Raw genomic sequence first — 22,917 nt, 5'->3', positions numbered from 1 at the left:
GGGTCTTGATTCCATTATTAATTGTTTGTAAATTTTTTGGGCAATAGCACTCCTCAAAAGTTAAAAGACTTCAAAAAATAGTAAACAATGTAGAAATAATGTGGGAGGAACACATCATAGAGAAAGGAATTACAAATGGATAAGAAGAACAAACGTAGTCCAAGTACAAATACAAGTAAAAAAAGGGAGGTAAAGGAAAGCTTAGTGCAAGTTTAAAATCAAATAAAGTTAGGCATCAACTTTGTGTTAGAACTATATTTGATTAACTGGTAGAGATAATTAAGCATCATGGAGAGGTCGCAAGGTGGCTTTTACTACATGAAGAGGACGAGAAGCTCTTTTCATAGTGTTTGGGATCACTATTTCCTCTTTTAGCAAAAATGATACATGTTATGGTATTATAGATTCCTTGACACGTTCATATTTACCCAATTGTTATACTATAGTTTTCAAAAATTTAATGGGATTCCTTTAAAAAACATTTTATGTAAAGATTGCATGGTGTAGCCCACAAAATTGAAGGACTAAAGAGTATACAACAAATAAAAAAAGAACACAAAAATTCCTTTAATTCCAAATCGATTGATGGCTTTGTCCGCATGTATACTTCCATCGTGAAACGTAGATATTGATGATTTGGATAAATTTTTGGTAAAGAGTTCAAGGCTAGTTGGAAGAACTTTGATTACACAAAAGATATATAATGATTGCTCTCAAAAGGTCTCCCTTTTATAGCCCCATAAAGACAGCGTCGCTATTGGCGTCGCTATTTGCGTCGCTATTGGCATCGCTATTTGCAACGCAAATAGCGACGCCGTAGGAAAAAAAGCGCGGCCGGAACCCGAGCGTCGTTTTCATTTCTTTTGCTTCGACTTTTGAGAGCGAGAGCGAGGGAGAGAGCGAAGGCTTTGTGAGAGAAGAAGAGGAAGAAGACTTGCTGCCGCCGCCGCCGCCACCGCCGTTGTTCGCGAAGGAGAGGAGGAGCCCTCATTGCAAAGAGAAGCCGCCCCACGCTCGCCATATCTCATTGGTGAGTCTCCCTCTCTCTTTCTTTTGCTTGTTGAAGGTTTAAATCGTTCTCTTTTGCTTGTTTAGAAGAGGAAATGAAAGAGAAGGAGAGGGAGAGGGAGAGAGAGGGAGAGAAAGAGAGGGAGAGGGAGAGGGAGAGTGCATTCTCTCTCTCTCCCTTTTGCTTGTTTAATGTTTATATTACTTTCTTTTTTGCTTGTTTAGGAGAGGAAACGAGAGAGTAAGAGAGAAAGAGAGGGAGAGGGAGAGGGAGAGAAAGAGAAATAGAGGGAGAGGGAGAGGGAGGGGGAGGAAATAAGAGAGGGAGAGAAAGAGAAAGAGAGGGAGAAGGAGGGAGAGTGCATTCTCTCTCTCCCTCTCCTTTTTGCTTGTTTAATGTTTAAATCACTTTATTTTTTGCTTGTTTAGGAGAGGAAATGAGAGAGAAAGAGAGCGAGAGGGGGAGGGAGGGGAAGGAAATGAGAGAGGGATAGAAAGAGAAAGAGAGGGAGAGTGCATTGTATCTCTCCCTCTCCCTTTTGCTTGGAGGATGTTTAAATCACTTCATTTTTTGCTTGTTTAGGAAATGAGAGAGAAAGAGAGATAGAGAGGGAGAGGGAGAAAAAGAGAAAGAGAGGGAGAGGGAGAGGGAGGGGAAGGAAATGAGAGAGGGAGAGAAAGAGAACGAGAGGGAGAGGGTGAGAGAGAGTGTGTGCATTCTCTCTCTCACGACGGGTTTGGTTGTTTGTTGTTTGAATCACTTTCTTTTTTGCTTGTTTAGGAGAGAGGGAGAGGGAGGGGAAGGAAATGAGAGAGTAAGAGAGAAAGAGAGGGAGAGGGAGAGAAAGAGAAAGAGAAAGAGAGGGAGAGGGAGAGGGAGAGGGAGAGGGAGGGGGAGGGGGAGGAAATGAGAGAGGGAGAGAAAGAGAAAGAGAAAGAGAGGGAGAAGGAGGAAGAGTGCATTCTCTCTCTCCCTCTCCCTTTTGCTTATTTAATGTTTAAATCACTTTACTTTTTGCTTGTTTAGGAGAGGAAATGAGAGAGAAAGAGAGCGAGAGGGAGAGGGAGAGGGAGGGGAAGGAAATGAGAGAGGGATAGAAAGAGAAAGAGAGGGAGAGTATATACTGCCCTCTTGCTTCACCGTGAAGGGCGTCTCAACCTGAGACAATGCACTCCTGCACTTTCCGGCTATGCTACCTGCAGAGATCTGCTCCCAAAACAGAAAATGAAAGCAACACTACTCCTCTTACCAGAACACCGCGAGCTTGGCTTGCTTTCTTGAGCTCCTTACCACGAACAAGGCTCTGATACCATGTCAAGATTGTGGGAGAGAAGAAAGGAGTCTCACTTGTAGCTTTCTTGCTTGCACAATGGGGGAATACACACATAGGTGGAGGCTGAAAAACAGTTTTCCTCTTCTTAGTTGTGTAAGCCAAAAGAACTCAAATACAAAGAAATAGAAGAACCCTATATATGGGTCTCAAACCAAACTCAACTAACTAAGGTGGCATACTAACTGAGCCACGAACTAGAGTAGATAAGGATAGCTATCATGTAGCTATTATTTATGGGCGGTATACCAACCACATCTGCAACTGACAAGTCGGTGACATAAATGCACAACGGTCACCCTGGCATATCACGAGTGGAGCTCGATATCTCAACATCCCTCTCCCTTTTGCTTGGAGGATGTTTAAATCACTTCATTTTTTGCTTGTTTAGGAAATGAGAGAGAAAGAGAGATAGAGAGGGAGAGGGAGAAAAAGAGAAAGAGAGGGAGAGGGAGAGGGAGGGGAAGGAAATGAGAGAGGGAGAGAAAGAGAACGAGAGGGAGAGGGTGAGAGAGAGTGTGTGCATTCTCTCTCTCACGACGGGTTTGGTTGTTTGTTGTTTGAATCACTTTCTTTTTTGCTTGTTTAGGAGAGAGGGAGAGGGAGGGGAAGTAAATGAGAGAGTAAGAGAGAAAGAGAGGGAGAGGGAGAGAAAGAGAAAGAGAAAGAGAAAGAGAAAGAGAAAGAGAAAGAGAGGGAGAGGGAGAGGGAGAGGGAGGGGGAGGAAATGAGAGAGGGAGAGAAAGAGAAAGAGAAAGAGAGGGAGAAGGAGGGAGAGTGCATTCTCTCTCTCCCTCTCCCTTTTGCTTGTTTAATGTTTAAATCACTTTATTTTTTGCTTGTTTAGGAGAGGAAATGAGAGAGAAAGAGAGCGAGAGGGAGAGGAAGGGGAAGGAAATGAGAGGGATAGAAAGAGAAAGAGAGGGAGAGTGCATTGTATCTCTCCCTCTCCCTTTTGCTTGGAGGATGTTTAAATCACTTTATTTTTTGCTTGTTTAGGAAATGAGAGAGAAAGAGAGATAGAGAGGGAGAGGGAGAAAAAGAGAAAGAGAGGGAGAGGGAGAGGGAGGGGAAGGAAATGAGAGAGGGAGAGAAAGAGAACGAGAGGGAGAGGGAGAGGGTGAGAGAGAGTGTGTGCATTCTCTCTCTCACGACGGGTTTGGTTGTTTGCTGTTTGAATCACTTTCTTTTTTGCTTGTTTAGGAGAGAGGGAGAGGGAGGGGAAGGAAATTAGAGAGTAAGAGAGAAAGAGAGGGAGAGGGAGAGGGAGAGGGAGAGGGAGAGAAAGAAAAAGAGAACGAGAAAGAGAGGGAGAGGGAGAGGGAGGGGGAGGAAATGAGAGAGGGAGAGAAAGAGAAAGAGAAAGAGAGGGAGAAGGAGAGAGAGTGCATTCTCTCTCTCCCTCTCCCTTTTGCTTGTTTAATGTTTAAATCACTTTATTTTTTGCTTGTTTAGGAGAGGAAATGAGAGAGAAAGAGAGCGAGAGGGAGAGGGAGGGGAAGGAAATGAGAGAGGGATAGAAAGAGAAAGAGAGGGAGAGTGCATTGTATCTCTCCCTCTCCCTTTTGCTTGGAGGATGTTTAAATCACTTTATTTTTTGCTTGTTTAGGAAATGAGAGAGAAAGAGATAGAGAGGGAGAGGGAGAAAAATAGAAAGAGAGGGAGAGGGAGAGGGAGGGGAAGGAAATGAGAGAGGGAGAGAAAGCGAACGAGAGGGAGAGGGAGATGGTGAGAGAAAGAGAGAAAGAGAGGGAGAGGGAGAGAGAGGGAGAGAAAGAGAGGGAGAGGGAGGGGAAGGAAATTTAAGATAATAGACTTATTGATAATGGTATGCAATATTCTTTGCCATGGGCCACGTACATTGGTAACTCTTTAAGATGGCTTAAAAATGGTCAATTCCTTCATAATGTCCAAGTAGGGGATCTAATTGTGATATGCATAATTCATTGTTTTTGTATTAACTTTATAGGCATGCCAAATTAGAAATCATGCCAACTAGTCAACGGAAGGACTAAAAGAAAATGATACCCTAGCTAATGGTCATTAAGGTACTTCATCAAAATGAACCCAAAAGTATTGTTATAGAAGAAGAAACCCTTAAATTGAGTATAGGATAATTTCTCTCAGGTCTTATGACTATGAGTAGAATTGATCGAAATAAATTTTATTACTATAGTTATTAAATTTCATAGATGGCGCGCATTAATTTTAAAATGGATTACTTATACTCAAAGCTAAGATATAACAAATAATTATCTACCGGGACAAACAAATCCTTGAGCATGATACAAGGCCAAGATATAACATCGGAATATCTCTCAACTACTATATACAATGCAAGATTTATGGTCAACTTGCAACTTGACGTACATCTCCATAAAGCTATCCATTTAAGCCTCGTTTGCTGTAATATAGATAAGATGGAAAACGAAGAAGGTCTTATTGTTCAAGACCGCGAGACGTATCTTAATCAGCGTGTCCCATGTCCTTGCTCTCAATGCAAGTTGGCAATTAGACGAAAACGCCGATTGTCTATAGAACATGTACGATGATTTGGCGAGTTTCAATCTGAGATCATTGATCAGGCGATTGCGGATTTTCAGCAAACGCTAATTTGAAGTTAATATTAATCATGCATTGTATTCTCAAGCTAATTGAAAACCATACACAATAAGATTGGGTCTTGTTGGCAAATTTTCTATCCAAGGGGGTGATGTCTCGACCCAAGGGGGAGTGCACCCTTTACGGCCAATTAGAAAAGTTCGTGGACGTGCGATGGATGGATTGCAGGAGCCAATCGACCACTCGCAAGGCCCATCTATACCATCAATGCCAGAGGAGACAGACAACCTTCTCGACCTGCCTACAATCTTGGAGCCTGAGATGGAGGCAATGATCGATGCATTGATTCCCATGGATGTTGAGACATCTGACCCACTTAGAGAGGAAGCATCCATACCATTATATGATGGGTGCCGAGTATCTCGGTTGAAGACATTGCTTGCACTCTTAAGTGTGCAAGCAAAATACGGCTGGAGCGATACGAGTGTGACTGAGTTATTCAGGTACCTTGCACACAGGCTTCATTGTTTTTTTTTAAAACAGTATTATTGCAAACATTTGTGTTTTTTCAAGGTGTGTTATGATTTTTTTCAGGTTATTGAAATATCATATATTGCCACCTGCAAATACCATGCATGAGTCTCGTGATGATGCACGACATGTTTAACGGAAGCTTGGCATGTACTACAATAACATCCATGCATGTATCAACGACTGCATATTGTTTCGAGATGAATACGAGACTATGGAGACATGTCCAAAGTATGGTGCTCATAGGTATCGACAGGACTTGCAAGGGAAAACCATCCCTCAAAAAGTTCTCAGACACTTTCCGCTCATCCCCTGCATAAACCACATGTTTCGCACGTCTGCCATGGCAAGCTTGACAACGTGGCATGTGCAAAATAGGTCCACGGATGGAGTTCAACGAATATCAGCGGATTCGCACGCATGGAGCCACATTGACTCTACCTTCCTAGGCTTTGCGCGAGAGCCAAGGAATCTTCGGCTCGGTCTTGCCATGGATGGTGTGAACCCATTCGGTCTGCGCTCGGCTTCTTACAGTGTGTGGCCTATAGTGCTTATCAACTACAACATCCCTCCATGGAGACATGGCTCGCCAAGTACCAGATTGCAAGGCAAGATCGAGAGGAAGCGCGAGCTGAATTCCGACGCAGTACGCGTCACCGACCGATTCGATATCCCAAAGGCATGGAGGAGATGCCGCGGTTTATGTCAACACAATGGTTGCATGGAGCCTTGACCGCAGCATCCAGCGAAGGGACAGAGGTCTCAATGGAGGAGTGGGAGAGGGAGTTCTCGAGGGGATGTAGTCCAAAGGTAATGAGGGGTTTAGAATGTGTCGTATCTAAATTTTCTTGCTACATCTAATTTGAGCGTTTCAATGTGCAGTACAAAATATATAGTGCAGCGTGGTCGCGCGGACGGCATTTTCGGGTGGAGCATATTGACAAAATGCGCTCCACAATGGACTGTGGTGTCATGGCAAGGTTTGAGCAAGAGAGCCGGCGACGAGCAACGGATCCGAACACGGTTGCGGATGAGATGGAGTATTTTGGAAACTTGCAAAGTATTATTACGGTGGATTACCGTAGCTTCTCCATGATACTATTCGATGTGCAGTGGTTCAAAGTGGTACTTGGAGGAGCTAGAGCAACAATTCGACGAGGTCCATTTGGATTTCTTGAAATAGATTCCGAAAAAAAATGGACGGATTTGCGCGACACCTTTGTGTTACCGGCCCATTGTGAACAGGTACAAACAGTCATTTGCTTGCTAATTGTAATACGACATGGTTTATGTCACAATGGTTTGAACTCGTTTTGTAAGTGTTTGTGAACAGGTAATCTTCTATCCAAACCCCGGACAACCTCAATGGTGGTATGTTATACCTTCAACTCCTTGAGGTGCGAGAGTATATGATCAAAACGATGTTCCAGGCATAGATGAAGAAAATATGCAAATAGAGGGATCGATATTACAAGGGGTGGAGGCCACCGCAAGCTTGGAGCCCGCATCGGCTAACAATGATGGAAATACAGAAGTCGTAGAATTTTTTGAGAACGAGGCAGACTCGTTCTTTTGTGGTGACATGTCTATCGACCTTCCAGTGTATGCAGAGTTGTGTTAGGAGATTAACATGGGACCATAGAATACTTCATTCTTGGAGAATTGTATTACTCAATTCGTTGTTTAGATCTTCCATAAAGGTAGATAAGATATGCATTTTAAGAGGGATTTTTCAAAAATGATTTATATTAATGTGCTTTGTATAGTTTAAATTGATTATTCTAACATCATTTTTTATCTGTGCAGGTATCGACATTTTCAGGATGAGTCGAGGGATGAGCGATGAGGAGTTTCAGGACATGATGGCACGCATGTCTCCAGATCAGCTCGCGAGATTCAGAGAGATGGCAGATCAGGAGCTGTCTCGTTCTTTGTCAGGGCGCTGTGCTAAATCAGCTTCAGCGCGATCAGATGCTTCAGCTTCGAGCAGACGATATCGACGCTCGCGACTTGGGCCAAAGGGAGGGACTGCGACTGCAGGAGGATCAGGGGGGTGCTGCTGTGGAGACACAGACGTGGTGTCTCCGTCTTGTCGTTTAGCTGGAGCTGCGTCACCTCCAGGATTTGTCACACCTGTGGGGACGTCCACTCCAGTTACTCCGGCTTTTGTGAAGCCGTCGGCAGATGGGACGCCTTTTGGTGGCACTCCTTTTGGTGGCACCCCTTTGAGTGGCACTCTGGGAGAGGGTACCCCCATCGGTACACCGGATGTACAGGGGTCTCCTGGATATGCCCAGGAGCGTGGACGGAGATGGGAGAGGGCCCATCTTAGGCATACTCCTAGGGGTTATGGATACCTAGTGGATAGCAGGTCAGGAGCCATCATCATGAATGATGAGGGGAGGAGGGTGATGGCTCGCATGAGGGAGTTGTGCCAACAAGTTTTTCGGCACAACGTCCTGGATCATTGGAGGAACATACCGTAGGGGAGCAAGGACTATATAGTAGCATCCTTGCACAAGGAGTTCTCGGTGCCAGCCGCAGTAGATAGATTCTCTACGGGCTGGATGATGGATTGCATACGTGCATACATGTCACATAGACAATCCGACGCACGCAAGGCAATCAAGAGTGGGGCTCCAAAGCCCGAGTGGTTAGATGCAGACGACTGGCGCCGACTGAGGGAGGAGGCTACAGATTCACCAGGACGTTGGAGTCAGCAGCGGGAGGCGGCGAGGGCACGAATCGAGGCTGGATCGGTGCATCATCTTGGGAGTGGCGGCCACATGACATATTTGGAGGACTTTGTAAGTTTCTCTTTTGTTTTGCTTATTTGTTTTTTTGAGATATTCTTTGTACTGACAATCATGTTTCTAACAGTTAGCATTTTGTTTTCTTTGTAACACTCCATTACAAATCGCGATCCGCAAGGCCTTGGGACTCGATATGCAGAGAGGCACGGTCTCAGGGCATTGATCGACCGATTGTATAGACGCGGCGGCCCTGTAAGTCACTCATCTTTCTTGTCCGTAGTTACCATGAGATATTTGAATGCATTATTGTATGGTGGATTGATATGTTGTTTCTTTTTCTGCAGAATCCATTTGATGCTCCTTTGCAATGGGACGAGCTTTCGGGGGACGAGGATTTGTAGCTCGCCCTTGGATCCTTAGAGCTCACACACCTTTAGTTTTTAGTCGCCTGATCTATGTAGACATTTTCTATGTATTAGTAATATCGTTTCATGATTGTACCAATCACATTTTATGCGATCATGTATTTATTTCATATATCAGTTTTATGATTTCAGTATACATTCTTTTTGTTTGCAAACGCTTTGTATGTAGCAATGCAGAAACTATTTTGTATGGCTCTCATACAGCACACAGTGCTATATGTAGCAGGGCAGCTTGCTGCCCTGCCACAAAAAAAAAATTTCTCTGTTACCATCGCTATTTGTGTCGGAAATTTACTGCTCGCGTCGCTATTGGCATCGCTATAAGCGTCGCAAATTCTCTGTAACCGTCGCTACATGCGTCGCATATAGCGACGGTTCTATGGCATCGTCAATAACGACGCTTTTTGCGACGACGGGGGAAAATTTTGTTGTTTGTATTTTCGTCGCTTCAAACGTCGCTATAAGGTCTATATCTTGTAGTGACGGTTGGGTTGGCCTAGCTGTCATACCCAATAAACTTTCTAGTTGACCAAGGAACATTCAAAAGAATATTTTCTTTACCCTTAGATCAAGGGTGCTACCTTGAGCCCCTCCTATGAGATCCGTTAGACCCCCTATGACAAAAAATAGAGAACCTTGATAGCTTTTACATCTTGCAACTTCATATTGTGTGCCTTGAGTTGCTATAAACTTAACTACTCTATTTAACCTAAAAGGTTAGACCCATAATAGTCACCTCTCTACTATGTGGTTGAATAGACATAATCTAATATGCAAGTCAAGACCTAACCAAAGAATATTGGGCTCACACATACCTTCTCAAAAATATGGGGGCACTACAGCTTTGGGCACCATAGATCATTGGTGGAACTTGTCAAGGGTGGGGGTATTGAACATATCCAACATCCTCCTCAATGTCCAACCATCCATAGGTGAACTATGTCTTGGGCCCAACATATCATCTTTAAAGATGAACTTGAAGCAAATCCTTTGTATGAGCTTTAGTGAGAATATTTGCTTCATTCTTCTTTTTTGGATTGTAGACCAACTCTAGTATCTTATCCTTGATTCACATAGTACTATTGAATTTATATATGATTGGAACATGTATAAAATATTGAATTTTTGAAAACAGGAATGCAACTTTGGTTGTCACATTTTAGCACAATTGAAAATGCAACTTTGATTATCACATTCTAGTAGAATTGGCTCTTCATCTTGCATTTCCATGTGTCTAGGATTTTTTGGGATAAAGGCCACTAGTCTATAGCCAAGCAAGTACTCCTTGTATATGTACACACTATACAGTAATACATAAGTAAAAACAAGAAAGAATAAAACATCATATTAGAGAATTTGGGAATTTTTAAAGTCTTAATTTTCAATAAGTGATAAATATTTGACCACGTGGCAAAATATTGATCCATATTTGAAAGTGGGATTAGGAAAGGTAGTTTATATAGTATTTAGGATAGACTCCACCTTTAAGTAAGACGACAAGATTTTCCCATATGGTCAAATAATAAAGGTATTGGGGGTTCCCAAAGTGCATGGAAAGTTTCAAATTCTCTAATATAGTGTTATAAGGGTAGCATGCATTTTGTACCCATATAACTCTCGCCTTCTTCTCTCTTAACCCTCTTATGCTCCATAGCTTCTACCTTACATCCCACCATTGCCTTTCTCTTAGGATTCTCCTCAATTATAAAGCTTCATATGTAGCAAAACAAGTTGCCTTTAATCTACTTTGGTTGAAGAAACTACCGTTGTTGGTTAATTGTTACTACTCTAAGAGAAAATTCTTGAATCAAGATAAATTTTTCTAAATTCCGATGATCGAAATTAGTATCTCTTGACCAATTTGAGTTACAATTTTCAACCAAAGAAGTTTTGGATTTATATGTGATGCCATGATCAAGAGTTTTGAAGTATCTAAGCATTTATTTCCTAGGTTTCTCGTGACTCTAACATGACTTGTTTTGAAAGGAATTGATTTAGATGCATAGTGAAAGGGGAGATAGCACAAGATAAGGAGGCTCAATCTGTAACAAGTGGGATACATAAAAACTAGGGGTTAGACACTCAATCACACTAATCCAGGTATATAAGGTGTAAGAGTCCCAGATTAGGGCAACCAGTTATTATCAAGAACATACTCTTCACCTTCATCTTCAACTTTCATGGCTTCCTCCTTCCTTCTCTCCTCTTTTTTGTCTTTCTCTTCCCTCTTCTAGTCTTCTTTTCTCTTCTTTTTGTTCTCTTTTTCTCTCTTCAGCTCTTCTCCTCTCAGCATCATTCATTACAAGTGGTATCAGAGCTTTAGGCTTTGGTCCTTTTCCTCTTTCCCCTTTTTTCCTTTTGAAATCCCAAAAACCCTAGTTACTCAACTTATAGATATAGGTACAATAAGAAGGACTACAATTAACCTCAGCTTTTTGGAGTAAGCATGAGCTATGGCTGGAGATTCAGACATATCTGGAGGTAAAATGGCTAAACTAGCAGGTCATCACTCTTTTTCATGCAAATTGTAAGGGTTCCAGACCAAGTTTAGAGTCTCACGGGTTAGAGGAGGAAAAAAATCTCAGCTACTTTTTGGTTCAGCCCCTACCATAGCCACATAGCAGACAAAAACCCTTCTTTCCCCCAGAGCAACCATGGAAGTGCCCAAACTGAAGCCCCAGGAGTCTTCCCCACTTGCCCTTAACCAAGGGCAGTACCCTTGTGGAGGGTCACAACCAGGAAGAGAGCCCAGGGGAATAGCCCACAAATTGCGGTGCATTTTGCAATATTGTTCCTCGCTCTGCCTGTCCTCTCCTAGCTCAAACTCAGCCCTTTCATGCCTCCCCCATGGCATTGATAGCCCCCCAGCTCCTCTTGACCAAGTTTGGGCCTTCTTGCTCTTATTTGAACTCCCACACTAGCAAGGTTCAGTTTGTTGTTGTACCCTACTATGAACAACCATTGAAGCTCAACCCCAACCCTCAGTTCACCTCACAACCTCTGGAAGCCCAACCTTGAGGAGATCCCTCAACCCCTTTTGCCTTTCCCTACCTAGATTGAAGACATGGAGCTCAGCATGTTGAGATGACAAGCTCAACACATACGGACATTGATGATGAACCGCATGGTTAGATGGGTCCACACGTCTACACTTAGCACGTCGATGGTCATTATGACTCTCACTTGGCCACTGACTCATTACTTATTATATTCAGGTTATTACACCTATTTACCAACTGGCATAGTTATAGCTCCAGTCGACTAGTGTAGTCGGTTATGCATTGTTTGACTTAGTAGGCCACTTTCCTTTATGTTGTATCTTATCTATACTTTGTATACATTGTAAAGTGTGTGGAAGAAGAAGAAGAAACCAGCAAGAAAAAGTTTTGGCCTCCATCTCTCTTCGTGTCTCTTGAGTGAGCTTCTCCTTGTGCATTCTGTGTGTGTTCGGCGCAGCATCTTGAGCAAGTCCCTCCACCACGTGATTCTTGACATGGTATTAGAGCCGCACCACTGAGAGAGGCTGATTTCGAAGGCTGAAGAGAAGGAGAAGAAGCAAGGTCCAAGTAAGCAAGCCATGGGTAAGAAACTCTCCCATTCTTCCACTCTCTCTCTTGGATGGTGCCTGTGGAGGCACCAGAAGTAGGGTCGAGCAAAAATCTCAGATTGCAGTGAGATTTGGTGTGCGTGAAGAGCGTTGTGTATTCTGCAGAAAATCCCTTTACGATTATCCCGCAGTTATTTTGGGCATTTGAGGCCGTTTCAGGCCCCGTTTTAGAGCCGCAAGGTTGCGGACAACAGTTTCAAGGTACACTGTGACTTCGACTATATTGACCGAAAGTGGGTGCACATGTTACAGATTTCAGATCTGTAAGTTCAAAGGTATTTATCAGCGATTAAACACAAGGTTTATCTGCAAACTGGTTGCAGATTGCATGTATTGTTGAGCAGACAGTGAAAAAGACTGTTGGGTGTATTGCTGTGCACTACAGGTCAAAGGTTGCAGAAGATTTGCTTGCTGTTTGGTATTAGTTTTGTGATAATGGCAGAGAACAGTGGAAGCCCCATCATTGAGAAGCTCAACAAGAACAACTACCCATCATGAAAGTTCCGTGTCACGAACTTCCTTATTGGAAAAGGCCTCTACGAGTTTGTTTCAGGTGAAGAAAAGGAGCCGGAGGTGAGTGATCCTCCAACTATAGAAGAGACAAAGGCACGGAAGGAATGGAATGCAAAAGATAAAAAGGTCATGTATTGGTTGTCTGCATTAATTGACAATAATATACTAGGACACATTAGAAATGCAGAGAATTCATATGCAGCTTGGACCATACTTGAAATACAAAGGCACGAAAGATTCAACTCAAGCAAGAGTTGAATACATTGAAGAAAGGGAAGATGTCTATCAATGAGTATGCACTAAAGGTAAGGAGCATTGCAGATGCCTTGGCAACGATTGATGCAATGCCCGATGATGATGATTTGATGTCGTCTACCTTGGGGGGACTTAACAATGAAAAGGCTTGGAAGTCTTTTGTAACTTTCGTATATGTCAGAAAGCCATTTCCAGATTTTGATGAGTTGGTCTCCCTTATGATCACTGAAAAGATCAACATGCAGAGTGAGACATCTGAAAAAAGTGGTGAACAAGTCCAAGCTTTCTACTCCATTTCAGGAAGGGGACGTGGCAGGTTCTCTTCAAGAGGCCATGGTACAGGATGTGGTAGTGACAACCAACAAAACAGATTGAAACAGCAATTTGGCGATATGCAGGTTTCAGGAGGTCATGGTAATTTTAGAGGCAGGGGAAACTTTAGAGGAAGAGGTGGATGGCAGATTAGAGGTTCTAACAACTCTGGTATTGTGTGTCACTACTGTGGCAAAACAGGTCATATTGCAGCCCAATGTTATGCTAAGAAAGATGATATTCGCAATGGTAAGTTACAACAAGGAAACTATGCATCGTCTTCAAGACAGAATGAAGAAAAAAATGAACGTCTGTTTGTTATGCAGCATATGTTGAATGTTGTTACAGGAAAGGGAACACATGATGATGTTTGGTATGTTGATTCAGGTGCATCCAATCATATGACCAGCCATGCAAAATGGTTTGGAGAGATGCAGGATTTGTAAAATCCAGGTTATGTGCAGACGGGTGATGATTCATGCCACCCAATTTCACATGTTGGAAAAGTTCCTTTGTCCTTGCATGATGGTAAGACAAAGAGTCTTTCAGATATATTACATGTGCCATCTATTACAAAGAACTTGGTGTCAACCGGTCAAATGGTAGAGCAAGGGCTGCAAGTCAGATTTAATGCAAAGGGCTGCTTTGTAAAAGACTTCAATGACAAGTGCAGGTTGGTAGCAAAGGGAAGTAGAGTTGGACGTATGTTTACTCTGGATGCTGGAATTCCTACTATGAATGCTGCTATGTATGCTAAAGGAAAAGGTATTGTTGCAGATATTGAAATTTGGCACAAACACATTGGACATGCAAATGTACAAAGGCTAAAATTAATGCAGTCCAAAGGGTTGGTTACAGGTTTGCCTACATTTAGAGTTGCAGAATTTCATAAGGTATGCGAAGCATGTTAGTTTGGTAAGCAGGCAAGACAATCCTTTTCACATGACAGAGATGTAAGCAGAAATATCCTTGATGTTGTGCATACAGACATTTGGGGGACCTGCACAAAATGTATCTCTTGGAGGCAGTTCATACTTTGTCACATTCATTGATGATTGCTCTAGAAAGCTGTGGATATATTTTATGAAGGAAAAGAGTGAAGAATTTGAGCACTTTAGAACGTTCAAGGCTACAGTTGAAAGAGAAACTGGCTTGAAAGTAAAGTGCTTGAGGTCAGATGGAGGGGGAGAGTACCTCTCGAATGAGTTTAGTGATTTTCTGAGGTCTCATGGGATAAAGAGACAGTTCACATGCAGATATACCCCACAGCAAAATGGGGTTGCAGAAAGGAAAAACAGGCATATTGCAAAAGTTACACGTGCCTTGATGGGGCTGAAAAGAATATGCCTAAGCATTTTTTGTCTGAGGCTGTTCATACTACTATTTATATTATGAACAGAACTCCCACAGCTGCAGTTCATGGTATGACCCCCGAAGAATGTTTTACAGGTAAGAAGCCTGATGTCTCACACTTGAAAGTGTTTGGCTGCATTGCGTATGTTCATGTGCCAGATGAGTTGCGAAAGAAACTGGATCCAAAGGCTGAAAAGTGTGTCTTTATTGGATACTCTTTAAAGCAGAAAGGGTATCGCTGTTATAACCCTGTCACATGTAAGTTCAGAGTGAGCAGGGATGTTATCTTTGATGAAATGAGCAGTTGGTATGCATCTAGTGGTGATGTATTGGATGATGATGATGATCATGACACTCATATGCAGGCTGAAAAGCAAGAATCACGGACTCTTAGTGGACCAGAGACATCATCTAGTAGTCCTTGGTCTGGGAGACTAAGGAGTACCTCTACATCTTCAGGTGCATCTAGTAGCACTACAGGTAAAGACAAAGGAAATAATAAAGTGTCAGATGGCATTGATGCAGTTCTTGATGGAGACTCCAGTGGCTCAGAGAGCTTGGATGATGAGCTTGGCATTCCTTCAGTGAGGACTCTAGGTGTGCAAAGAGCACGAGTCAATGCAAAGACTCCATTGAGTGATCCAGTGGTACGCATATCTAGCACGGTCAGATACCCTATTAAAAGATTTGGTTTTAAAGGTTATGCAGCTCACCATTATGCTTATATGGTGAAACTAGTTGAGGATGTTGAGCCCACATGTTTTGAGGAGGCTGTTGGTCATGCTCATTGGGATGCAGCAATGGATGAGGAGATGGCTGCATTAGAGGCCAATAAGACTTGGGATCTAGTATCATTGCTGAAGGGCAAGAAAGCTATTGGATGTAAGTGGGTTTATAAGATTAAGCAAAATGCAGATGGTTCTATTAGTAGGTACAAAGTTAGGCTGGTTGTAAAAGGCTATGCCCAGACATATGGCATAGATTATGAAGAAACCTTCAGTCCAATTGCAAGGATGGCAACTGTCAGATGTGTGATTGCTTTGGCAGCAGCCAAAGGTTGGAGGTTGCAGCAAATGGATGTGAAGAATGCCTTATTGCATGGTGATTTACAGGAAGAAGTATATATGGATCAGCCAGCAGGTTATGAAGATTTAGAGCATCCCACGTATGTGTGCAAGTTGAAGAATGCACTCTATGGGCTCAAGCAAGCACCTAGAGCATGGTCTGACAAGATCAGAGAGTATCTTGTCAATATTGGCTTTTATGTTTCTGATGCTGATCACTCACTTTATGTGAGAAAGGGAGATGCAGGTTTGGTCATCATAGTCATCTATGTGGATGACTTGATTATTACAGGTGATAGTGATAGTGGGATTGCTGAAGTCAAGGATTTTTTGAAGAAGAAGTTTGAGATGAAGGATTTAGGTGAGCTAAGGTACTTCCTTGGAATTGAGGTGATCAGATGTGATGATGGTATATGGCTGTCCCAAAGGCAATATGGCTTGGATATGTTGTCCGAATATGGTATGACAGCATGCAAACCACTTTCAGTCCCGTTGGAGCAGAATGTAAAGTTGAGTGCTGATGTTGGGGATGAGATAGAAGACCCTACTATGTTCAGGAGGATAGTGGGGAGTTTGATCTACATGACCATTACAAGGCCAGACTTGAGCTACGTTGTTGGTCTTGTGAGTCAGTTTATGCAAGTACCTAGAAAGCCACATTTGGATGCAGTCAGATGCATATTGAGATATGTGAAGTCCACATTACATTATGGACTTTTCTATGAGGCAAGTACAGATGTACAAGTGTTTGGATACACAGATGCAGATTGGGCTGGTAGTATGTCTGATAGAAGATCTACCAATGGATACATGTTCTCTCTTGGTAGTGCAACAGTTGTTTGGAGCAGCAAAAAGCAATCTACAATTGCTTTGTCGAGTACAGAGGCTGAGTATAGAGGTGCTGCTATTGCAGCATGTGAGGTAGTATGGCTACAAAAGTTAATGGCTGATTTGGATGTGCTAATGGAAGGTCCAGTTGTCATTTATTGTGACAACATGAGCAGTATACAGTTGGCTAGGAACCCTGTGTTCCATGCCAGGACAAAACATATTGAGGTGCATTACCACTTTGTGAGAGAGAAGGTACTAGCAGGTGAGATTGACTTGGTGTATGTCAGCACACAGGATCAGATAGCTGACATCTTCACGAAGGCATTGGGTACAGAGAAGCTTCAAAAGTTTCGAAGCTTACTTGGAGTTGCAGAGATGCAGTTGAGCTTGAGGGGGAGTGTTGAGATGACAAGCTCAACACATGCGGACATTGATGATGGACCGCCTGGTTAGATGGGTCCACACGTCTACACTTAGCACGTCAGAGATCATTATCAGTCTCACATGGCCATTGACTCATTACTTATTATATTCAGGTTGTTACACCTATTTACAACGGCATAGTTATAGCTCCAGTCGACTAGTATAGTCGGTTATGCATTGTTTGACTTAGTAGGCCACTTTCTTTTATGTTGTATCTTATCTATACTTTGTGTACATTGTAAAGTGTGTGGAAGAATAAGAAGAAACCACCAAGAAAGCATTTTGGCCTCCATCTCTCTTCGTGTCTCTTGAGTGAGCTTCTCCTTATGCATTCTGTGTGTGTTCGGCGTAGCATCTTGAGCAAGTCCCTCCACCACATGATTCTTGACACATCATGCATGGGAGTTTTGTGGGTAGCCATGAAAGCTTCATTTGAAGCTTTCCTTTCTTGAAATTCAAGCTCGGGAACAAGTACTAGAGGCCTCATCATCATTGGAAGCCTTCTAATGTTGAAGCCGTCATCCATGGAGTGCTCCAACCAACCGGGCTTGCTTGATGGAGAAAATGGGCCTTTGTTGGAGAGGTTAAATATTGCATGGGCTTCATTAGTTCAATCCCTCTTGAATGCATGCATCTACTGAAAGTCAAAATTCCCCTTTGCTTGCTAATGCATCATAACTAATATTGAATCAATTGTATTGGCTGACATTAATCCCCAACTTTGTCTTGTGTGCCTTGGATAAGCCTCAAAGTGAGTAATAGCCTTCGTAATTGGGTAAGTAGTGTTAGAAGAGAGAGAGAGAGAGATAGAGATAGAAGGATTGGAGCCATCGAAAGGAGCCGTATACTCTCCACTCATTTTCTTCATATTCAATTACCCATATAACTAAAGTGATTACAATACTCTAAGGTGTGTAAGGCCATTCACACATAGCCTTAATCCACCAACTTATTTAATGTCCCACACTTGCTCATACAGCTGGACACAGCTAAGACTCTGTCGGTCTACACACACGAGCTTGAAGTCTCAACACTCCCCCTCAAGCTCAAGATAGCCTCTACACACCAAGTAGCTGTAAAAAAACACTGAACTTATATTTACCCAAAGACTTGGTAAAGATATCTGCAACCTGCTCATCTATCTTTACATGCATAAGGTCTACTTTCCCTGCAAGAACCATCTCTCTGATAAAATGGTAGTGTACCTCAATGTGTTTAGTCCTGGCATGATACACTGGATTTGTTGCCATTGATCCGGGTTTTTTACAACCCGGATTATTACCACAAAATTTGGCCAAAGCCCCTATCAAGAGCTTACCATATCACTTTGGGTTTACTCTTCAAGCACTAGGTATGCTACATTGCTTCTCAATTATGATAACTCTAGCAAATGGGGGGAACAATTTCTTAGGAGGCATGTCAATGTAAAGGGTAAAAGGGATGGTTATCTTAGTGAAGATGGAAATGGATTACATCTAGGAGTTGAGTGAGTGCATAGATTTTTCAAAGGACTAGCCTCCAACTACACATGGGCCCCGTCTGCATCACTAAGATTTGGAATCTATCACCATCATTAGAGGACACCTCACCCTAGCACACAAGTCAATATCCACATCATGGTGTCATTTGGATCTTACACAAAAGCTTACAAGCATGGACCCCTTTTGTCACATGCTTATATGTATTTATATACATATGGGGGACTAAAGTCAAAGCAACTTTTAGAAGCCGTTTTTTATAATCTCAATAACTCCCAAGATAAAGCAAATTTCAAGAAAATTCCCACGATACCCGATTGGTTTCGACCTGGTCTACAAAGTTGCAGAAGAAACTTTTTTCAAATTCCTCATGGATTTGAAGTTACGAAGGCGCAGACTGCTAGCTACATGCAATTTTCTTCTCTCTATCACCACACCAACTTTCCACTCTATCCTTCTTGTAAATATATTATAATAATGTGCTTTGGGCACCCATCTCTTGTAATCTAGCTCCATTTCTCTATTTTGTCTACCACCACCCTTGGCTTCTTGCATGATGACCAAGGTGGGGACTTGTCCCATCCACTATTCTCCATATTTTCAAAGATGCCATACATCATCTAGGATTATGTTAATCAAGAAGATTAGCTTAATCTAATCCCTTATGGAGGCTATATAAAGAGCCCATGGAGAATGAAGAGGGGGGAAGGACAATGACAAGTCCATGAGAGCATTCTAGAATATCCTCATCTCTTTGAGGTAAGCTATGAGTAAGTTCTTTTATTATGTAGTATAATGGCAAGCTTCCTCTACCTCTTCTCCTATTATCTCCTTCTCTTCTCATCTTCTCATTCCATGTAGCATAATGGAAAGCTTCTTCTACCTCTTCTCCTCTTGTCTCCCTCTCCTCTCATTTCTCTCTCTTATATTCCAATATGGTGTCTAGTACATATATTCCCTCTTGTAAATTTGTGTCTTGGTTCTCTTGATTCTCTTTGAGAAAAGGGATGTCCTAGCCCATCCTCCCTTTGGCTAGGTGGTGCCCCTCTTTAGTTCTCTTAGTGAGGATTGGAGGTTGGATGGGTAAGAGGCAACCCGTTCATCATTTCAGCCCTCATTTTTGGTGCCCCCGCTGAGGACATTCTCAAGCACAATTCTCTACCTCCTTATGTGGAATGATACAACACATGGTGGTGCATCCTCTACAATAAGTTCCCCAAGTGGCTCTTCGTCAATGCCTTCACCAACTATTTTTGAAGCTGGTCGAAGTCCACGACTCCCAGAATTGTCTCCTAAAGAAGCTCAAGAAAGAAAGTATGCCTATCGGATGACGGCACGCATGCGGGTAAAAGGTGTTCACTTTAGAAATTCCATTATCTCACAACGGAAAAAATTATCTTGCCATCAATTGCTAGGTTCTCATAATTGTGGTGAGTGTTTTGCAAACAATGTGAAGGCCCTTCTGAGAGGTCCTCATCTCCAAATCATCAAATCCCTCTCTCTCTCTGGTCTAATCCACATCAAAGAAGGACAACTATGCATGAACGGTGTGGAGTTTTGTAGAAGTGCAAAGTATGGAGACTACCTTCAACTGTTATTAGCTCGAAGGTTGGGTGTGGTTGAAAAGGTGGCCATCACACCTTATGAAATATATGTCACCGAGGATGGACACACCAAGGCAAGAACAATCACTGGTGAGAAAATTCTCCGTATAGCAAAGTTGGTGGGTTCCAAAAAGAAACACTCTGGGAAAAATCCTTCATAATTCAAGAAAGTGCATTCCCTCTACTCCCTTAAGTAGTCTCCACTCATGAATAATAATAATGACCCAAATTTCTACACCTTCCACTCTGTACAAAACATCCGAGTTAATGTATGCATCAGCAGGAAGATTTTCTTCCAGCAGCGTCTTGTCATGTACTTTGGGGCTGAAAGATTAAGGGAGATTCTTGTATCACAAGAACCTATAATATTCCCAATGCTAGACTACAATGCATCCTTCAATGTACATGTATTTATCCTATTATAATAGTTTCTCATGAATCAGAACGAGTTGTATGGACCTATCTGTCCACTTGCTATGCAATCTGTGCATATTGTAGCTAGCACAAAACTTAGATTCCAAGGCATTATTAGAAGCATACTAGGGCCTAGACGTCTTGCTGAAATCAATGCATCTGTGAACCCATTCATCATTCCCCTTATAAAATACAACTTAAGTCTAGATGTTTTCATCTTCGTACTCTACTAAGGCAACATGGCATTTCCAAGTTTTTTTGGGCACAAAGGGGAGAAAGCTCTAGACTTTTTGGATGACTTAGAAATGGCCTTCCTAGTCACAGGCCGGGATGATGAAGCAACCAAAGTACGGGCCTTCTCTTTAGTTCTAAAAGGTGATGCTCGAGTGTGGTATCAAGCTCTCCTGGAGGCTACAAGGGGTAATTGGGAGGATCTCAAGACCGCATTCATGCACAAGCACCAAGATACAGAGCCACCTGAAGATATTTGGAGACAACTCATAAATCTTCGCCAAACCTTACCAGGGGAGTACCAAGCATATGAAGGCATGTTTATAAAATTGTGAGATAAATGGACAGCCTCTTTAGCCGATGGAGAAAGAGTATATGATTGCCTTAAGAAAGATTGTTTTCTAGCCGGACTCCATCCTCTACTAAGGGAGAAGGTCAAAGGAAAGTTTTCCATATCCTATGAAGAATCAGTCACTTATGCGAGGGAGAAAGATAGAAAATTGAAGTATCAAGCCCAGTTGAAGGGGGGAGTTGAGCCCATGCAGGTTTTACCAACCATGCCAAGGCCTAGAGAAATAGCAGAGGCCCCACCTGAACCGGAGATACCACAGCAAGAGCTCCTACAACGCATTACTAATCAACTTGAAAGCCTTTCATTAAATTTAGTGCAAGGAGTACGACTCCCTCTCCTCATAAATGAAGGCAATCGAGGTCCAAGGAGACAAGAAAGAGAGTATGTTTGCTATAATTGTGGGGAGATTGGCCATGGTATGTACTTTTGCCCTCATCCTAGGTATTTTCCAGGAAATGGGTTCCAACCAAGAAGGAGGGGGCAACAAGTGACACCACCTAGGGAAAGGTTTGTTCCACCAAATCCAAGGCCTCCACCACCGGTTCAAGTTCTCGAGCATCCTCGACCACTTGCAGAGGTGCCGCCCTTGCCTGTCCAACTGCCAGAGAATCATGATGTTAGGATAATTAGTTTAGATGAGAGTGATGTCAAAGGGAAGGCCAAAGTAGTAGAGGTTGAAGCAATGCCGGTGAAGAAAGCCCGGAGAATTGAGAGAATGGAGCCTACACCACCAAAGGAGGTTGAAAATATGGAAGAGGAGGCAGAGTCATCAATGGCTGCAAAGACACGCAACAGTAAAAAGAGGAGGGCTCGCTCACGCCGACACATTGAGCCAGATGATTTTTCCCTGGGTAAAGGTACTAGAGCTTATGATTTGCTTGCTGATGTGAGGAATCAAGGGCCAAAAATTTCATGGCCCCAATTACTACATCTATCTCCAACCGTGCGGCGACAATGGTCAAAGATGGTAAGCATTAGACCCATGAAGAATAGACATGTGAATGCAATCCAAGCTAGAAAGATGAAAGATATTGTGCCTCTAGTGGAAGCCGAAATCAATGGGCAGAGAGTGTCAAAGACATATGTGGATGGAGGTGCAGAGATTTGTGTCATGACGGAAAAGTTGATGCATCGTTTGGGATTAAAGATAAATGAAACTACTAAATTTGGGGCCAAAATGGCTAACAATGTAGTATTAAATTGTTTGGGAATTATAAAGAAAGTCAAGGTAAAGGTGTATGGAGTGCAATTGGAGCTTGACATGTATGTGATGCCAGTGAAGGGGGATGGCTATCCGCTCATTCTTGGGCGACTATGGCTAATGGGAATGAAAACCAGACAAGATTGGGAGACAGGGGCTTTAGAGCTAAGGCCACAAAAGGGGCTGCATAAAAAATGGAAGAGCACTATCTACAACATGAAGGAGGGCCGACAGGAGGATCTTGTGTTAGAGACCACCACTGATGAATGGAGTTCCAGCGAGGGTTGGTCATCTATGACAGAGGGAGAGTCTTCTAATGAGGAGGAAGAAAGCTCTCTAGAAGTGATGGGGATTACATTAAAAGGGCCTTCTAGTAGTGAAATTTCGCAGCAGCTTCCAAAGGTCGAGAAGGAGGGGTTAGAAAAAATGTTGGCTAAGGATCTATCAGTTGAGGAGAAGGCAGCCTACATGGAAGTGGTGATAAAACACTCTGCACTTTCTATTTCTGATTATGAACACATCACAGGTGTGATAGGAGTACAACATCACATTAATCTAAAAGAGGGAGCACGACCAGTGGTGCAGCGACTACGACGATTGGGAGTAGTTCAACAAAACGCTCTACTCACTGAGGTGCAACGACTTTTGAAGGCAGGCTTCATCTATCCA

Source organism: Lygodium microphyllum, chromosome 15, assembly GCF_053477565.2.
Source record: "Lygodium microphyllum isolate KBCC chromosome 15, Lygodium_microphyllum_v1.1.10, whole genome shotgun sequence".
Classification (NCBI taxonomy): Eukaryota; Viridiplantae; Streptophyta; class Polypodiopsida; order Schizaeales; family Lygodiaceae; genus Lygodium; species Lygodium microphyllum.
Note: the sequence above shows the minus strand (reverse complement) of the source record.